The sequence below is a fragment of the Lepus europaeus genome, chromosome 3, assembly GCF_033115175.1.
Source record: "Lepus europaeus isolate LE1 chromosome 3, mLepTim1.pri, whole genome shotgun sequence".
Classification (NCBI taxonomy): domain Eukaryota; kingdom Metazoa; phylum Chordata; class Mammalia; order Lagomorpha; family Leporidae; genus Lepus; species Lepus europaeus.
In genome coordinates, this window is record NC_084829.1 from 4,104,109 (window position 1) to 4,122,610 (window position 18,502).

The following is an 18,502-nucleotide window of genomic DNA, read 5'->3' on the forward strand; positions in this document are numbered from 1 at the left end:
TCTTTAAGGAAGGAAGACAGCCTATGGCCACTAAACCCGAAACAGAACATGGGCTATAAAACAGTGGCCCTTCCGTGGCCCTTCCGTGGCCAGATGCAGGGGACGCCAGCGGCTCTCTCCTAGGCTGGGTGTGAGCCCGGGATGGCTGCTTCCCCAGGCAGCCCTCGCTACCTGCCCTGACTCAGACCAGCCAGCTCTCCCTGGACAGGGCATCCACTTGTTCCTGTGGGTCACACCATCTGGTCTCTTACGGACATGTCAAACATGCAGTAACGCCAGACCACGCCGTTCCTATTAGGCTTAGAGCCTTTAGCATGGGTTGTATTTTATTCCACCTGAAAACTTGATGAAACAACAATTGTGCTCTTTTATGCGGTTGTCCCTTAGCACCTGTGGGGGATGGGTTCCAGGCGCATCCCCTGGAGATCAAGGTCTCCATATGTCCAAGGGCTTTACGTCCAGTGGGTTAGGATTTGCATAGAACCAGTGCACATCCTCCTGTGGGCTCTAAATCAGCTCTGGATGAGTTGTAAGACTTAAAATAATGTGAACGGCTGCCACGCCGGATCGTTTAGGAGACAGACAGGAGAAACAGTCTGCACACGGCTGTACAGATGACACTTCCTCTTCTGAATATTTTTAATCCACGGTTGGTTGAGTTCACAGATACGGAGGATGGACTGTCATTCTGCGATTTAAGAGAACATGAGAAAAGAATAAAGCTGTCTGCAGGCATTGCCTTAACTCTCCGTGTAGAACGTGTCTAAGAGACAAGGAGCAATGGCAGGCCCCTGAGGAATTTGTCACCCTTCGGGTCGGAGCAAGAAGAGTGGGGGGTGGCGCTGTGGCATAGTGGGTAAAGCCTCCACCTGCAGTGCTGGCATCCCATATGGGCACCGGTTCGAGACCAGCTGCTCCACTTCTGCTCTCTGCTGTGGCCTGGGAAAGCAGTAGAAGATGGCCCAAGTCCTTGGGCCTCTGCACACTCAGGAGAGACCTGGAAGAAACTCTTGGCTCCTGCCTATGGATCGGCGCAGCTCTGGCTGTTGCGGCCATTTGTGGAGTGAACCAACGGATGGGAGACCTCTATCTCTCTCTGCCTCTGCCTCTCTGTAACTTTGACTTTCAAATAAATAAATCTTTAAAAAAAGAAGAAGAGTCAGTAAGGAAACTCTAAGAGAGACCAAACTGACAGAGGGCTTTGTCCCACAATCTCACAAATAAGTAGCGAGGTAACAGCTACCACCCAGAACCTGGAAATTTGTTCTCCCTAACTCAGCTGTGAGTTTCAGGGGGACACAGACAGGAGCTACAAGACGGGCTGGTGTCAAGGTCCAGTGAGTTAAGCCACTGCTCATAATGCCAGCATCCCATATTGGAGCACCAGTTTAAATCCCAGCTGCTCCGATTCGGATCCAGCTCCCGGCTGATGGGCCTGGGAAGGTAACATTATTGCAGAACGGCGCAAGTCCTTGGGCACCCACCACTCATGTGGGCGATCAGGATGGAGCTCCCGGCTCCTGGCTTCAGCCTGGCCCAGCCCTGGCTTTTGCAGCCGTTTTGGGGAGTGAATCAGCAGATGGAAGATTTCTCTCTGATTCTCTCTCTCTTTGTTACTGTGCCTCTCAAATCATCAAATAAAAACTACAAACGGGTAAAGACAATGCCTCATTCATACATGAGCGGCACTTAATGACTGTTTATTGGACACAGGGCTGAATAGGTGAATGGGGAATGATTGACAAGAACTACTGTGGAGTGCGGAGTTCTGTTTGCAAGTTAAATGTGCATGGAGATGACAGGAGGTCCTCACCCGCTCGGTGATTACCCACAGATTTGTCTTCCCCTCCCCCAGGGCTCCAGGACGCAAAGAGCCATAGGAACCCTGCCACACCTGCCTGCCCCAGTGACGTCTGCTCAGGTGTTAGAACCACAGCAAGAGGGCAGGCTTCCAAAAGAGGGGAGTGGCCAACGCTTGCTTTCTGGATTCATCCAGAAATCCCTAGAGAAGAATTCTGAGGCCATTTGTTATTAGTGAATACCCACCTGGATATCTGGCTGAACTCCGAAAGACACGGCGAGAGGCATGCCTGGCCGGGTTGAGTGTCTGCTCCCATGGACAGCCAACCCCCACCCCTGCAGTGCCCCCAGCGTAAGCACACAGGGAACCAGTCCGGCCTCTCTTCAGAAAGCCCTGAGGCTGGAGACTCAGGCATGCCTACAATGTCTGTTACATTTTTGTAACTCTTCAAGTTGCGCATGAAAGAGGACGTTAGAAGCAAGGTGAGCAAGTGAGACCCTGACCCGCCTGCCTGCATTGGAAAAGACAGCAGCCCAATGGCATCATCAAAACACAGCCTCGGATGGCGCCACTGATGGCAGAGCCAGGCTGTCTTCCTATCAGCAGGTGCCCTGAGATTCCTGGGGTCCTGGCTTCCACACACGCCCCACGTCCAGACACCGTCTCCTATTAATATTCCTTTCTCTGAGTGGTATTTGCTGGAGAAGGTTTGCTAATTGCCTGCAGTGTCGCTTTCCTGCAACCTATTCTTGATTTCAAGGAACTCAGCAAACTGTGGAGTCCGCCGGCCTCTCTCACGCCAGACTCTTGTCAGCCATCAGCACCTGATTTGTCCATCAGTAACCTCAAGTGCAGCTGCTTAAAACAGAGGTGGTTAAGCCAATGGAACCGGCCTATTTTTATGCTGCCTTGAAAGTTCACTCTTAATCTTTGCCTGAGCATCTCCATGGAAATTTAACCTATGAATGATTAAGTCATTGAGACGCCACCTTATATGCGAGGTGCTGCCTTGTAGGAGAGATGTTAAAGCACCCCTTTGGAAACCACATGGAGCTTTCCAAGAATAAATTACAACACACCTACATGTCTCTTCCATAAAGATAAAATGCAAATGAAGGAAATCCAAGTCAAAATAACTTAGGCGAAAGAGCAAATGACTGCCTCTTATTAGCAAGGACAGAGATGGACTCGGCTTCGGGGATGACCGGATCCAGGATTCAGATGCCCCCGGCTCCCCTCTTCCTTTCCTCTGAGCTTCTCGCCTGTCCCCGATTCCACTGAAAAAATCCTAGAAACAGACGTGGGCTTCCCCAGGCTCAGATGCGCACCCCTTAAAGCTCACTGCTGAAGCCAGGGAGACAAGCGCGTGGGAAGATGCCTAGGGCGGCCCCGTCACTACATGGAGAGGGGAAGGCAGTGCCCGGAGGAGAGGTGCAGAGCACACAGCCCAGTGATTGGAGCCAGCAGGTCTGTTTCTGCTGCATTTTTGATGCCTTGACCTCCTGAGGCCTTGCTCACCCGGGAGGAACTGCTCCTCCTAGGACTAGTTATTCCTAGAGACAGCCAACCATGCACCCACAAGTGCATCCTTCACCCAGCCCCCACACCCTGACCACCTCCCTCATCGGGCTGTCATGCTCACAGCCACTGTCCCCCAGCCCTATCACGCCAAGGCCAAGTACCAGGTAAGCAGGGACAGCCCATGCCTCAGAGCCCGGAAATGAAGGAAGGTAGCCAATCCTACACCTGCCAGCTCGGCTCTCCCTTCAGAAACCACATCCAGGCCCCCACCCTGTCCCCCTCTCCCTGCCGCACCTCCTGGCGAGGGGCTGGCGATGTCGGGCAGCCCTGGAGCAGCTGCTTGCAATGCCGGCATCCCATTGGGAGTGCAGGTTCCAGTCCTGGCTGCTCCACTTCTGATCCAGCTCCCTGCTGCTGTGCCTGGGAAGGCAGTAGATGATGCTCATGTGCTGGGACCCCCGCATCCATGAGTGAGACCTGGATGGAGTTCCTGGAGCCTGGTTTCAGCCTCGCCCAGACCTGGCTGTTGTGGCTATTTGCACAGTGAACGAGCAGATGGAAGATCTTGTCTGTCTCTGTCACTTGCTTAAATAAATATTTTTTAAAATATTTATTTATTTATTTCAAAATCAGAGTTAGACAGAGAGAGGAGAGACAGAGAGAAAGAGAGAAAGAGAGGTCTTCCATCTGGTGGTTCACTCCCCAAATGGCTGGAAAGGTCAGAGCTACGCCGAATTGAAGCCAGGAGCCAGAAGCTTCTTCTGGGTCTCCTACGCGGGTGCAGGGTCCCAAGGACTTGGGCCATCTTCTACTGCTTTCCCAGGCCATAGCAGAGAGCTGGATCAGAAGTGGAGTAGCCGGGACTAGAACCGGCGCTCATATGGAATGCCAGCACTTCAGGCCAGGGTGTTAACCTGCTGTACCACAGTACCGGCCCCAAGCTTTTTTTTTTTTTTTTTTTTTTTAAGTGTAGACCCTTAGTTTGCTCAGTGTCAGTCCTTGGCGATTCTCTTGGTAATGAGGGTAAGGCGTTAGTTGCTTGTCTCTAAAATGAAGATAACAATTCCTGCTTTATTATTTTTTATTTTATTCATCTATTTGAATGGGGAAGGGGAGGAGAGGAAAATAGAGAAGAGAGAGAAAGAGAGAGAGATGATAGATAGGCGATAGATAGATATAAAGGAAGAGTGAGAAAGCCAGTGAGATTCCCCTGTCTGTTTGTTCCACTCCTCAATGGCCAGGGTTGGCTTGAGAGCAGAGCCAGGAGCCCGGAATGCAGTCTGGTCTCCCACAAGGGTGGCAGGAGCATAAATATTTGAGCCATCACTGCTCTTCCCGGGGCCTGCATTAGCAGGAGGTTGGGGTTGGGAGCCAGAGCCAGTACTGAATGCAAATGTTCTGGCGTGGGATGCCGCCATCTTAACCACTAAGCTGAACTCAAAAGCCACAAAGGAAGAGGTAGAAAAATATGACTTCATTAAAATGGAAAATATATTGTAAAGTAAAACCACTGAAAAGAAAGTTAAAGGGCAAATGATATATGAAGGTCCCTTAGTATCTGCCTTCGAAGACGAAGATTAAATCCGGTAATGTTGTGCCTGGTAACTGTTCAGTGATAACTGTTACTAAGTCTAACTCTTGTTCTTTGTGTGAACATAGCACAATAGGATTTGTTCTTATGCCAAAACAAGCTTACATGTAACAAAATACAATAAAGTTTAAATAGGGCAAACCAAATATAACATGTTTAAATAGAATATAACATAAAAAAACAGAGTATCACTTTTCTAATATCCCTTTGAAATAGCTAAGAGATTTCTAAGAGCATTGCATAAGTCAAAAGCCACAAGAAATGGAAAAATAGGACTACATTAAAATGGAAAAAAAATTGTAGAGTAAAACCACCAAAAAGAAAGTTAAAAGACAAATAATATATCAAGGTCTCTTAAACATTTCTTGGAAAAATAAAATTAAAAGATGTTTGCTTTAGTGCAGAAAACGTTTGAAATCCATACACAGCTTTTTCATAATACGTACTTTCTATGACCTTTTCCAAGGCTCCACATATGCACACATTGCAATTTTTTGCACTGAAATGAGCTCATCTCTTCATTCTACTCTTTGTGAACTTTTAAAAGCACCTTCATGCCAACGAAAAAGGAATTGTGCACACACATTTCAGGCGAAGCTAATTTCCTTAATACACAAAGCTCTCACCGAAGCCAATAAGAAGAAAGAAAATGGCCCAATAGAAAAATGGGCTAAAGACATGAGCAGATGGTTCTAAGAAAAAAAAAAAAAAAAGAACCAAGCGACCAATCAGCACGCGGCAAGGTGCTGTGTCAGGAGCGGTCGGCTGTAATAAGGAGCACCAGCTAACAATAGGGCGCCTCGATTCGGATCCCATTTCCACAGAGCAGAAAATCTGGTGCGGCAGGCGGGAGCCCCGGCTGGCGTTTGTGCAGCATTAAAAAACACCGTGAGAGAACCCAGCTCCTTCTGTATATTTGTTCCTTTATTTTAGGCGTCCCCAGATACCACCCAGCTCCATGGATTACAACCGAGTTCGAGACAATGAAGAGACGTTGGGCAGCGAGAGCTTCCTGGCTGGCGCTACGTTTCATGGCCTCAGTGGCCAGGAAGGCTGGGCAGTTGAGGAGTGAAGAACCTGGCTGGCCCTTGTCCCCTTGTCCTGGTGGGTGACCTGGAAGCCCTTGGAATTCCCTGAGAGGTAGCGATGTGTTTGTTACGCGTGGTGGTCTTCTTGGACCACACCTGCTAGCTCATGCTAACAAGGGGACTTGGGATGTGGGGCTCGCCACACTAGAAAAATCTACATGCGACATTAGCCTGACTTCATGGCAGTTTATCTCCTGGAGGCTGAGGTCGGCTTGTGACCCACGATCCCGTCTGTCGTGCGTAGCTAGAGAAACTGTAGCAGTAGAAACTCCAAACGCCAGCGCATCCTGAAGGCGACAGAAGCTTTGAGCGTGCAGCCCTCCTAGACTTGGCCTTGTGAGCCTCTGCTTCTGGCTGGTTCTGATTTACAACCGTTGCCATAATGAAACTATAGTTGCAAGTGCAGTGCTTCTACACTTGAGGTTGGACGTGGGGGCCCTAAGTGTGTGGCGGCCTGGTCAGAAGTGAGGGTGGCCGTGTCTGCGGTGGGGCAGCCCTGCGAAGCACTCGCCCTTACGTTTCAGCCTGGCTGGCTCCCCGGTGATTGGCTTCTTTGGTGCTCAGTACGGCACCATCTTGTGCTTCGAGACGGAAAATCCTTCATTGAGAGGATTGTTCCGTGGCGCGTGGGGTCCACTCCCCATCACTGTGGCAGCCTCCAATCGTCCCACGTCTCTCGGGGCCTCCTGTGGGGCAGGGCCTTAGTCTCACGGAGAACCTCCAGGTTGGACTTATCATGATTGATTACTGGGGATCAGACATCCTAGCCTTCTAATCAAAGCCAGCATTCTGTTAACAAGAGAGAGGGAGAGATGAATATTGAGTGGGCAAATAACAACACTACCCAGCCACTCAGCCTCATTCTAATGAAAGAAATGACATTTGCACTGTAATAGTGCATCTCCAATCAGCTCTGTTGTCAATCTGGCTGGCACACATCAAATGTCGTGATAAACACCCCAGCTTGGCAGCCGTGCGTCACGACCTGCATTCTACTTTATTTTTGATGGCAGCGTGCAGGGCCACGGTTTTTCAAGAGCGTTTGGCACATGCAAGCCAAAGCTTTAACCACAATGACCCGGCAGTTCAACGTCGAGGTATATTTGTCAAAGAGAAGTCAGGCACTCAAATGAACACTGCTACGCAAGTACTCATGCAGCCCTGGGCACAGTAGCCAAAGGGTGCAAACAATCCAAATGTTCACCCATAGATGAAGGAATAAAAAGAGTGTTGTATATACGTTTGAGGGCGTATTATCCCCCTGTAAAAATGAACAAAGTATTGGTGCAAGCTACCACGTGCATGAGCCTCAGAAACAGTATTCTAAGTGAAGACAGCCAGGTGCAAAAGGTCACACATTCCATTTGTTTGGAATATCCGGAACAGGCAAGTTTACGGAGACTGGAAACAGCCTGGCGACTGGCAGGGCCGAGGAGAGGACGGCGGAGGGAGTAGTTGCTTCATGCCCATGTGGCCGATGACATGTTTTAAAACAGGAGAGGAGCGATGGGCTGTGTACGTACTAAATGCCCTTGCACTGCGCGCTTTAATTTTGTGTTATGTGACTTTTGCTTCAACTAAAACAACAATAGCCATAGATCACTTTGACCCAAAGTTTTAATTTGAGGAATACAATCTTCCTGTGAATATAAACACATGTGAAAGATAGATGATACTGCAGAAAAGCTCATGGACAAAAGGAGCTGAGAGATGTATTTAGGGACCAAGGCTATGGTGCAGCGGGTTAATACCCTGGCCTGCATTACTGGCATCCCGTATGCGCGCCGGCTCGAGTCCTGGCTGCTCCACTTCCGATCCAGCTCTCAGCTATGTCCTGGGAAAGCAGTAGAAGATGGCCCAAGTGCTTGGGCCCTGCACCCACGTGGGAGACCTGGAAGAAGCTCCTGGCTCCTGGCTTTGGATCGGTGCAGCTCCAGCCATTGTGGCCATTTGGGGAGTGAACCAAAGGAAGGAAGACCTTTCTCTCTGTCTTTCCCTCTCACTGTCTGTAACTCTACCTCTCAAATGAATAAATAAAATAAAATCTTAAAAAAAGAGATACTTTTACTTTGGTATAAAAAACTTCGAAATACATACACAGCTTTTCCCTAACATGCATATTTCTTGAATTTTGTAAGACAGCCTCTGCGTGGATTTCAAATGTTTTTGTGCCAAAATAAATTTATTTTTAATGACATTACCCATGAAATTTTTAAAATCAAAAAAAGTCCCCTGTAGCAGGGTGTGTGACATTGAGACACTGAAATCGCTTCGATCCGTCGTAGTGGGGCTTCCCTTTAAAACCTGTGGTATAGCCAAACAATGGCGTACACACAGCCATGGGAAAGCACAGAGCAAGTTTGTATACACTGATAGGGAAAAAAATCTCTCATAGTGCTAAGAAAGCAAGTGCCAGCTGAGGCAGAGCCCAGCTCCTGTTCCGTCATTTGGCCAAGGTGTATGGCCTCTGTGGCTTTGTCCTCTTGTCCTCAAAGCCAGGACAATAATGCCCCGTGCACACTTCTGTTCTGAACAGGACGCTGCCTGAAGTGGGTGTGTCCCCAGTGGCTGGCACGGGAGGGGAACTTTTTTTTTCAGATTTATTTATTTATTTGAAAGTCTAGCATTACTGAGAGAGTACAAGAGACAGACAGAGAGGTCTTCCATCCACTGGTTCACACCCGTGGCTTCAACAGCCAAGACTAGCCCAGGTCCAAGGCAGGAGCTAGGAGCTTCCTCTGAGTCTCCCACATGGGTGCAGGGGCACAAGCACTTGGGCCATCTTCCACTGCTTTCCCAGGCGCATTAGCAGGGAGCTGGATTGAAAGTGGAGTAGCCGGGACTCGAACCGGCGCTCCTATAGGATGCAGGGGCTGCAGACAGAGGCTTTACCTGCTATGCCATGATGCTGGCCTCACGTGATGGGAACTTGCTTTCGTGGTTGTGACTGTTGGTGTGAGGGGTCTCACTAAGAGGCGTCCTCGGGGGAGACTTCAGTTATGAGCAAGATGCACCCTGTCTGTGATCAGCAGAAGCCTGGGCGGGGCCCCTGCACACGTGTGCAGCACTCTGGTTGCCATCTCTGCAGGCCTCCAGGCCTCTGACTCCCCCAGCAGAGTCAGGGGGTCGGGGCCCTGGCGAAGGCTGGGATGGAAGGCAGCGTGGACAACATCCCTGAGACTCGCGGACGCAGCCAGCACATGGTCCTGCTGGGCGCCTGCTGGGGTAGGAGGCTTGGGTTTACCTGGGACTGACTCACAGGGACACGGGGAGGACAGCGTCTCGGACAGGGACCTCTGGCCAGCACAGCTCATCCTGGTGCCTCTGCCGCCTTCACTCCCTTTCTCTGGTCTGCGGCTGAAGAATTGCCTGGGGTCCCCTCCCCATCTCTGCCTCCTGCCTGCCAACTGCTCTGGGTGTTGGCATTAGCTTCAGCTCGCTGGACACTGGGCTGGCTGTCACCCAGGCCATGTCACAGACTGGCTGTCAGCTGCACCCAGGACAAGGGGTCGTGGACACGAAGGTCACAGCCAGGTGGTGTGCTAGCTGCTGGAGCTGGTCCCCGAATAAAGAGGACTTGGAGTTTTTGCTATCTGAGAAGCGCGCTTGGCACCCGTGTGTTCCGTGACACACAGCGGCGGTATCAGAGAGGCAGGCCAGGCTCTCAATTATTCACCTGCCCTGGGGGAAACGAGATACGGGGGCTCTTCTTCCACACATGGAACTTTCCAGCTTCCAGTGCAGCTGTGTGAGATGTGTTAATTATGGGTTAGTGTCACAGCAGAGAGCAACAGATCCGAGGTTGGAAGGCAAGGAGGCACCTGCTTAAGGCTGGTGGAAACCAAGAGGGAAGTCCTTGCGACTCCAGGAAACCCAGGGCTGGTCCTCACAGGGCTGGCCTGCGACCTGGCAAGGCCTCCCACACACGCTAGGGAAAATTGGGGTGATCCCTCCCACGTCACAGGACAGGAGAAGAGATCAAAACACCGCATGTGAATGAATGTTGCTGTTGCAAACAAATACGCATTGAGACCCTTCTCCAAAACACCTGCAACCAGATGTGTTCCAGATGTGAGACTGTGAAAGATTTGCATATCCAGATGTGAGACTGTGAAAGATTTGCATATCCAGAATAAGACACCTTGGGGCGGGACCCAAGTCTAAACACAAAATTCATTTACACTTCACATACACCTTATACACACAGCCTAATGGTAACTTACATAGTACTTTTAATAATTTTGTGCATGAAATAAGGTTTCATGGTGCAGAATTTTCCACCTGTGACATCATGTGAATGCTCAAGATTTTTGGGTTTTGGATTTTTGGGTTAGGGGAACTCAACGTGTGTATATGGTAACCAGCATTGTTCGTTATTTGTCATCATTACTAGAGCTAGTTCCCGTTTCACCCAACACCAGCTCAAGCAGGCCACAGAGTGACGTTCCACGTGTCTCAGGACCTGGCTTTATCAACTCTCTTTTAGGGTGGAGGCAGGGAGTACTGTTAGTGTGAGGTCAAGGGCTAGGACCAAACTCATTTCGCGCCGTGCATTAGCCACGGTAACAGGTGGAGTGAGGACACTCATGGCCCCATTCCTGCAGGTTTCCCAGCCTTGTCCCGGGGCCCTGTGGCCCCTTCGCGCACACCTGCTCCACTGGAGGCAGCGGCCCTTTCATAGGAAAGTTTGCTTTAGTGTTTGGTAATTCAAGGCTGCACAGAGACAGCCCCGGCCAGCGCTGGGAGACGGACATGACACCACGCTCAGCGCTGCCAACCAAAGTCTGACTGTATGCCAAGCCTTTTCCTGGACAGCTCTGCTCCTGGATCCTTCTGGAACCACGGTGCTGTGGATTGGATCTGATCCGAATGTATTCCCCAAGGATTCCTCTGCCGGAAGCTTGGTCCCCAGTGTGTTGATATGTGGGGTAGTGGTACCTTTAAGAAGTGGAGCTTAAATTTGTTGTAATTTTGCCTGTACCACTGCAGCTTTCCTCCTGAGTAGGAAATGATTCTCTCGGCCAAGAAAATGTTGAGGTTTCAAAGGGTGTGATGGGGCAAACAATCCATAGCTTCCAGCTGGAAACCATGGGGACGGCCTGGGTCCCCTCTTCTCCTCGGGCTTACAGGGACAGCCGCAACCTGCTCTGATAATCACCTAATGCGTCTGCAAAGCACTTCAGGCGTTTAAACCCCTTTCCTCGTGTTAGTTATGAGAGCAAAGGGCCGTGCCCAGGAAGGGACCATGGGGAGTAGCTGCTTAGCGAGCGTGGTGTTTGCGCTTGGCGAAGATGGAAATTTTCTGAAACCAGACAGGAGATGGCCATAGAGCGTTGAGAGTATACTTATCGCCCCTGAGTTGTACACCGAGACTGGCTAAAAGGGTACATTGTATGTGAAGTGTAGGGTCTTCTTTGAAAGAATAGATGGTCCACTTCCATCTGTAACTGAGCCAACAGGCTATTTATTGTTCCTCTCTTTAAAAAGCAGGAGTTCGAAAGCATTAGAAGAGAAACCAGGGTGGCAAGGTTTGAAGGCCGAGGTCCCCAGGGAAAAGCCAGCACTGAGGTGAGCCTGGCAGCCGGGATGACTTCCTCCCAGTGATGGAGATGGGAGACGGACCGCTCGAGACGTCCACTTCAAGTGCAAAGCTACAGCAATAAAGTTAGTGTAGCGTGGCACAGGACAGACAAACAGACCAACAGACAGAAAAGCAGCTCTCTCTCTCTCTGCACAGATGCACAAAAAGTTTATAAAAAATAAAAAGTTTATTGTGATGCAAAAAATTGAAATTCAGGCTACAGGGGTGTTGGGGTCTTAAGCCTGAGGCTGGCCCCTGACCAGCAGGGGGCAGTGCAAGCACTCCCCGACAAGGCGAACGGGAGAGGAAAGGTAGACAGGTCAAGCACACCACAGCAAGCACCCGTGAGTTCTGTCGAAGCAGGAACCGCTTTATTGAGGAAGTGTACAGGCTTATAGAGCTTACGAAGGACATGCCCAGTAGGGGAGCCAATCAGCGAAAAGGTCATGCAGGCGTGGGTGGACCACGCACAGGGGCATATAGGGATCATGCACTGTCCACGTGTCCGGAACTAAAGTGGACCTATCCCTGCAGGTGGTCCGATCTCCTGTGGCTTAACCGCAGCGGCCGCAAACACACCCCCCCCCCTCCCCAAACATCCACCAAGCGCCATGTTGTTAGGACTATTTTAGGCAGTGTGCAATACAGGGGTCTTCAAAAAGTTCAACAAAATGCATATGATGAAAAAAAAAAATCTCTGTGCCTTTGCACTGATCTAGATAGAGGAATCGCTGCAGAGCTGTGGAGAAAGAGCGGCTGGGTCGATTAGATCCACACATGGAGAAAGTGTGCGTCTTGACCCCCTTCCACACACCGGCTCCCATCTTCAAAGACTTGAATGAGGCAAAGGAAATCAGCTCTGGAAGACTGCATAGGGAAAAGCTGCATGATCTTGCAACTGGAAGATTTTTTTTTTAAGAAAAAGGTTTGCTTCTTTATTTGAAAGAGTTACAGAGCAAGAGGGAGAAACAGAGAGAGAGAGATCTTCCATCTGCTGGTTGACTTCCCAAGTGGCCACAGCGGCCAAGGCTGACCAGGCTGAAGCCAGGAGCCAGGAGCTTTATCCAGGCCTCCCACGTGCATGCGGGGGCCCAAGCCCTTGGGTCATCTCCTGCTGCTTTTCTCAGACCATTAGCAGGGAGTTGGATCAGAAGTGGATCGGCCGGGACACAAAATGGCGCCCATGTGGAACACTGGCATCACAGGTAGTGGCTTTACTCGCGATGCCATGATGCCGCCCCTGGAAAAAATTTCTTAAACTGAATGCATAAAGAAAAAAGATAACTTAGACTAGATTAAAACTAACTTCTGCCATGAAAAGACACCATTTGGGGAAAACAAAAAGATAAGCCATTGAATGCAATAATATATTCAAAACATATATATGAAAAATGACTCAAACAAAATGCATTTTTATAAACCACCTACAAACAGATTTTAAAATCCATTATTTTAAATCAAAGGCAAGAGATTCTAAAAGATACTTTACGAAAGAGGACATCCAAATTGCCAATAGACAAATAAAAGGTAAAAACGAAATTTAAAACTATAAAGAAATACTACCATACACCTACCAGAATGGTTAGAACAAAACCAACAAAATTGATAATGTTATGTTTGACATAAACACAGAGCACCTGAATACCCGAACAGTATTACTAAGGTATAGTTCAGTCAATTCTTTCAGAAGATTCTATGGCAACTCTTCAAGCTGAATATCCTAAATATGTTTATTATATTCAGCAAAAATGCTAACATATGTGCTTCAGGCTAATTACAATCATGTTATTTTTAATTTCCACAAACTGGAAACAACTCAAATGTCCATTAAGAATAGACAAATAAATTGTTAAAATATTCCTATCATAGAACATTCTATAGCAACACAAATGAATGAACTTCCGTAGGCACAGAATGACTGAATCGCACAAATATAAGTTCGAGAAAGAGACACCAGAGGGCACAGACATTGTGATTCTACTTAGAGGAAATTCAAAATCAGACAAAGGGACGTGGAGATGCAAGTCAGAATACATGTAATCTTTGTTGGGAGTGGTGAGTGGGAGGGACAAGAGGCACCCTGTGTGTCGCTGGCCGCGGTCTGGTTCTCATCTCGCTGTGTCCACTTTGTGAAAATTCATGGAGCTGAATACTTACACATGTGCACGTTATACTTCAGTAAAAGCAGCTTAATTTAAAAATCAACAAGAATGAACTGCTGTTGAGATGCACACAGGGGCCTCCACAGAGAGAAGTTATGAGCATTTAGGTTTTTTTTTTTAAGATTTATTTATTTATTTGAAAGTCAAAGTTACAGAGAGGCAGAGGCAGAGAGAGAGAGAGAGAGAGAGAAATCTTCCATGCGCTGGTTCACTCCCCAAATGGCCACAATGGCTGGAGCTGGGCTGATCTGAAGCCAGGAGCCAGGAGCTTCTTCTAGGTCTCCCACGTGGATGCAGGGGCCCCAGCACTTGTGCCATCTTCCACTGCTTTCCCAGGCCATAGGAGAGAGCTGGATCAGCAATGGAGCAGCCGGGACTCGAACCGGCATCCATATGGGATGCCAGCACTGCAGGCGGTGGCTTTACCCACTACACCACAGCCCCGGCCCCAGCATTTAGTTTTTAGCTACCATATTTTCATAGCAGTGTTTTCTGTAACTGGAGTGCTTTTGTTGTGTAACAAAAATTTATTCAATGTACCCCTTAAAATTACATCTTAGATCAACAATGTCATGGAGACATGGACTCGGTAAATTGAAAAGGTGGATTGAAAGTCCCCGGGCTCAGCTCCCTCTGCGTAGTGAAGGCTGTGGATGAGAGCCAGTAGCACCAACGTCATTCTCAATGGGGAAAGACCAAGCTTCCCCTGAAAATCAGTGCTGAGATGGGAGTGCCTGTTTTCACCCCCTCTATTTAACACAGCCCTGGACACCCCAGCCGGAGCAATGAGGCAAGAAAGAGAAATGAGGGCTTCCAAGCACTTGGACCATCCTCCACTGCCCTCCGGGCCCTGCACCTGCATGGGAGACCAGGAGGAAGCACCTGGCTCCTGGCTTCGGATCAGCGCAGCACCGGCCGTAGCGGCCATTTGGGGAATGAACCAACGGAAGGAAGACCTTTCTCTCTGTCTCTCTCTCTGTCTATAACTCCACCTGTCAAATAAAAATAAAAAAAAGAGTTGGGTAACTTCACTAATCAGTAGGGAAATGCAGATTGAAATCACAACAAGAAACCACTTCAAACCCATTGAGATGGCGACCATTAAAAAACTCAGAAATCAGGAAGAAGTCAGATTGTCTTGCAGAGGGCATAATCTGATCTATAGAAAACTAGACTCCATCAAAACACCTTAGCACTAGCAGGTGAATTCTGTAACATCGCAGGATACAAAGTCAACACCAAAAAGTAGTTATGTTTCCATTCATTAATAAAAACCAATTGTTAAAAATCAGGACTATTGAGAAAAGAGCCCAATAGATAATTTTCCAAAGAAAACAGCAAAGGGCCAGCACATAAAAGCAAGGGAGCGCAACATCTCCTGTCATCAGGGAACCGCAAATCTGAACGTTGTTAAGAGATCAGCTCACTTCTGTTAGGATGGCTGTTGTTAGACAAGAGATAAGAAGCATCTGTGAGGATGTGGGGAAGACAGAACCCTCACACGCTGTTGGTGAGGATGCAAATTGGTACAGCTGTTATGGAAAACAGTATGGAGGAGCCTTAAGAAACTAGAAATCGATCTACCATCTGCCCCAGCACTCCCTCTGCTGTGCATAGACCCACAGGAAATAAAGTTCGCACCACAAAAAAAGAGCTGCTATTCCGTGTTCGTGGCAACATTATTCATAACAACCTAAGTGTCCACTGATGGGTGAATGGATGAAGAGGATGGGGCTTGAATCTGCACAATGGACCATTATTCAGCCTTGAGAAGTCTGGAAGACAATATGCTAAATGAAATATTTCAGGCACAGGCAGAAAATATGCCACGTGACCTCATACTTGTATGTGGAATTTATAAAGGTCAGACTCATAGATGTTACTAGAGGCTCAGGTGGAAATGAAGAGAGGAGAAGAGACGCAGGGCCAAGTCTGTACTTGGCAGTTGGACAGGAGAACCAAGCTCTGTAGGTCTTTCGTTCAGCACGGTACAATACTGGGTTTCACACAGTGAGCGAAACTTGCCAAGAGAGTCGATCATAAGTGTTCTAACCACAGAAAAATCAAGGGCAGGAGGAGATATTTTATTTTATTTTCATCATTTCACAATGTACGCATATATCAAAACAGATATAAATGTATACATATATCAAAACATAACATGGTACACAGCATATACATTTTCATGTATACATATACCATGTATTTGTACACTTTTTAGAAAAAAGAAAGAAAAAATACAGATGTAAGAAAATGTTAAAAGTGCAAAGGTCTTGAATAGACATTTCAGCAGAGAAGATCTTAAAAAGAGGGCCAACAAGGACGTGAGAAGATGTTCAACTTTAGGCCAGCGTCATGGCTCACTTGGCTAATCCTCTGCCTGCGGCGCCAGCATCCCATATGGGCACCAGGTTCTAGTCCCGGTTGCCCCTCTTCCAGTCCAACTCTCTGCTGTGGCCCAGGAAGGCAGTGGAGGATGGCCCAAGTGCTTGGGCCCTGCACCCACATGGGAGACCAGGAGGAAGCACCTGGCTCCTGGCTTTGGATTGGCGTAGCTCCGGCCATAGCAGCCATTTGGGGGGTGAACCAATGGAAGGAAGATCTTTCTCTCTGTCTCTCTCTCTGTGTCTATAACTCCACCTGTCAAATAAAAATAAAAAAGAGATGTTCAGCTTCACTAATCAGTAGGGAAATGCAGATTGAAATCACAACGAGATACCACATCAAACCATTGAGATGGCGACCGTTAAAAAACTCAGAAATCAACAAGTTAACAAGGATATGGAGAAATTGGAACCCTTGCTCACCAGATGGCAACAGATGATGGTATAGCTGCTACAGAAAACAGTGTGGCCATTCTTCAGAGAAGCCAAGCATGAAATTGCCATGTGACCCAGCTTCCATGTCCACCCCAAAGAACTGAAAGCAAGACCTCAGGGACCTGTGTGTACCCCACGTCCACAGCAGCCCTGCCACAGTGGCCAGGAAAGAAGCCACCGAGTGTCCCACGGACGGGCGAATGGGTAGAGTGCGCTTCATGCATCCAGAGGACTAGTGTTCAACCTAGCATACGGAGGTCCTGTCCTTTACAACGGCGTGCGTGATTCTGCAGGGTACTGTGCTACGTGAAATGAGCCGACACAAAAGGACAGATACTGGATGACCCCACTCGTCGGAGGTTCCCAGAGCGGCCAGACTCAAACAGAAGCAGAAGGCAGAGCGCTGGCTGCCAGTGCAGGGGAGAGGGGAGCATGGGAGTTACTGTCCAGAGTTTCAGTTTTGCAAGATGCAGAGTTCTGGAGATTGGTTGGCTGCACAGTTCTGCGAATATACTGCACTCCACTGAAATACGCTTCAGAGGATTGAGATGGGCTCAGGGGCGTGCTGTAGCAGGTATGCCACCACCTGGGGTGCCTGCGTCCCGCGTCGCAGTGCCCGTTCATGTCCCTGCTCCTCCATTTCTGCTCTAACTTCCTGTTAATGCTCCTGGGAAGACAGCGGATAATGGCCCAAGGACTCGGGTTTCTGCAACCCACATGGGAGACCCAGAGGAAGTTCCTGGCTCCCAGCTTTGGCCTGGCCCAGCCCAGGTTGTATGGGCATTTGAGGAGTGAACCAGCAGCTGGAAGATCTCTCTCTCTCTCTCTCTGCCTCTCTGTAACTTTGCCTCTCAAGTAAGTAAATAAATCTTTTAAAAAAATCACCTGGGGCAGTTTCTTTTTTTTAAGATTTACTTATTTACTTGAAACTCAGAATTACACAGAGAGAGAAGGAAAAGCAGAGAGAGAGAGAGGGAAAGAGAGGGAGAGAGAGAGAGAGAGAGAGAGAGAGAGAGAGAGAGAGAGAGAGAGGTCTTCCAGCTGCTGGTTCACTCCCCAGTTGGCCACAACAGTTGGAGCTTTGGAGCTGAACCGATCCATAGCCAGGAGCCAGGAGATTCTTCTGGGTCTCCTACACGGGTGCTGGGCTCCAAGCACTTGGGCCATCTTCTACTGCTTTCCCAGGCCATAGCAGAGAGCTGGATCAAAATGGAGCAGCTGGGACTCAAACTGGCGCCCATACGGGATGCCGGCAGTATAGGCAGAGGTTTTACCGCTACGCCACAGCGCTGGTCCTCCAGAGCAGTTTCTAGGGAAGCGCCTGGGCTGTGTCCCTGCACTGCTGCGCCGGGAGCAGAGGCCTGGCTTCCTGTGTCTGTCAGATTCAGCTTCCTCTTAGAGACACGTGATCACGGCAGGAGTGGATTTCCATTCGTCCTGCACTGTCTTTCTTCCCCACCTAGGGACTGTGACCTAAGCAGCCAAACACGGGTTAAATTAGCTGCTGTTAGAAAGCCCAGGACCAATGGGAAGCAAGGAATATTTCTGTGAAAATTCTGCATGTTTGGAAGATCTTTTCCTGCCAAACAGCTGCCCCTCTCCTGCTCAGTCCAGGGCAAAGCCAATTACAGCAGTGACTGAGACGCCAGACAGACCCAGGGCTTCTGAGAAATGTGGCGTAGCCCTGTGGAGTTTGGGGGTTTCAAGCAGGTCTTTCAAATGAAAGGTACTGGGTCCAAATCTAAAATTGTGCAATGGAGAAGAGAGTAAGCTCTGGAAGGTAAAGTCTCAGGTGCAATAAATGACCACACATTGAAAGGCTCCAGCGCTTTGCTGGGGATGTGTCACCCTCGGTGTCCCTGTTGTCCGGGACATATGGGCACAGTAGGGTTAGGGCACACGCCTACTGCCCTTCCTGTCTTAGTTCATTTTCTAGTGC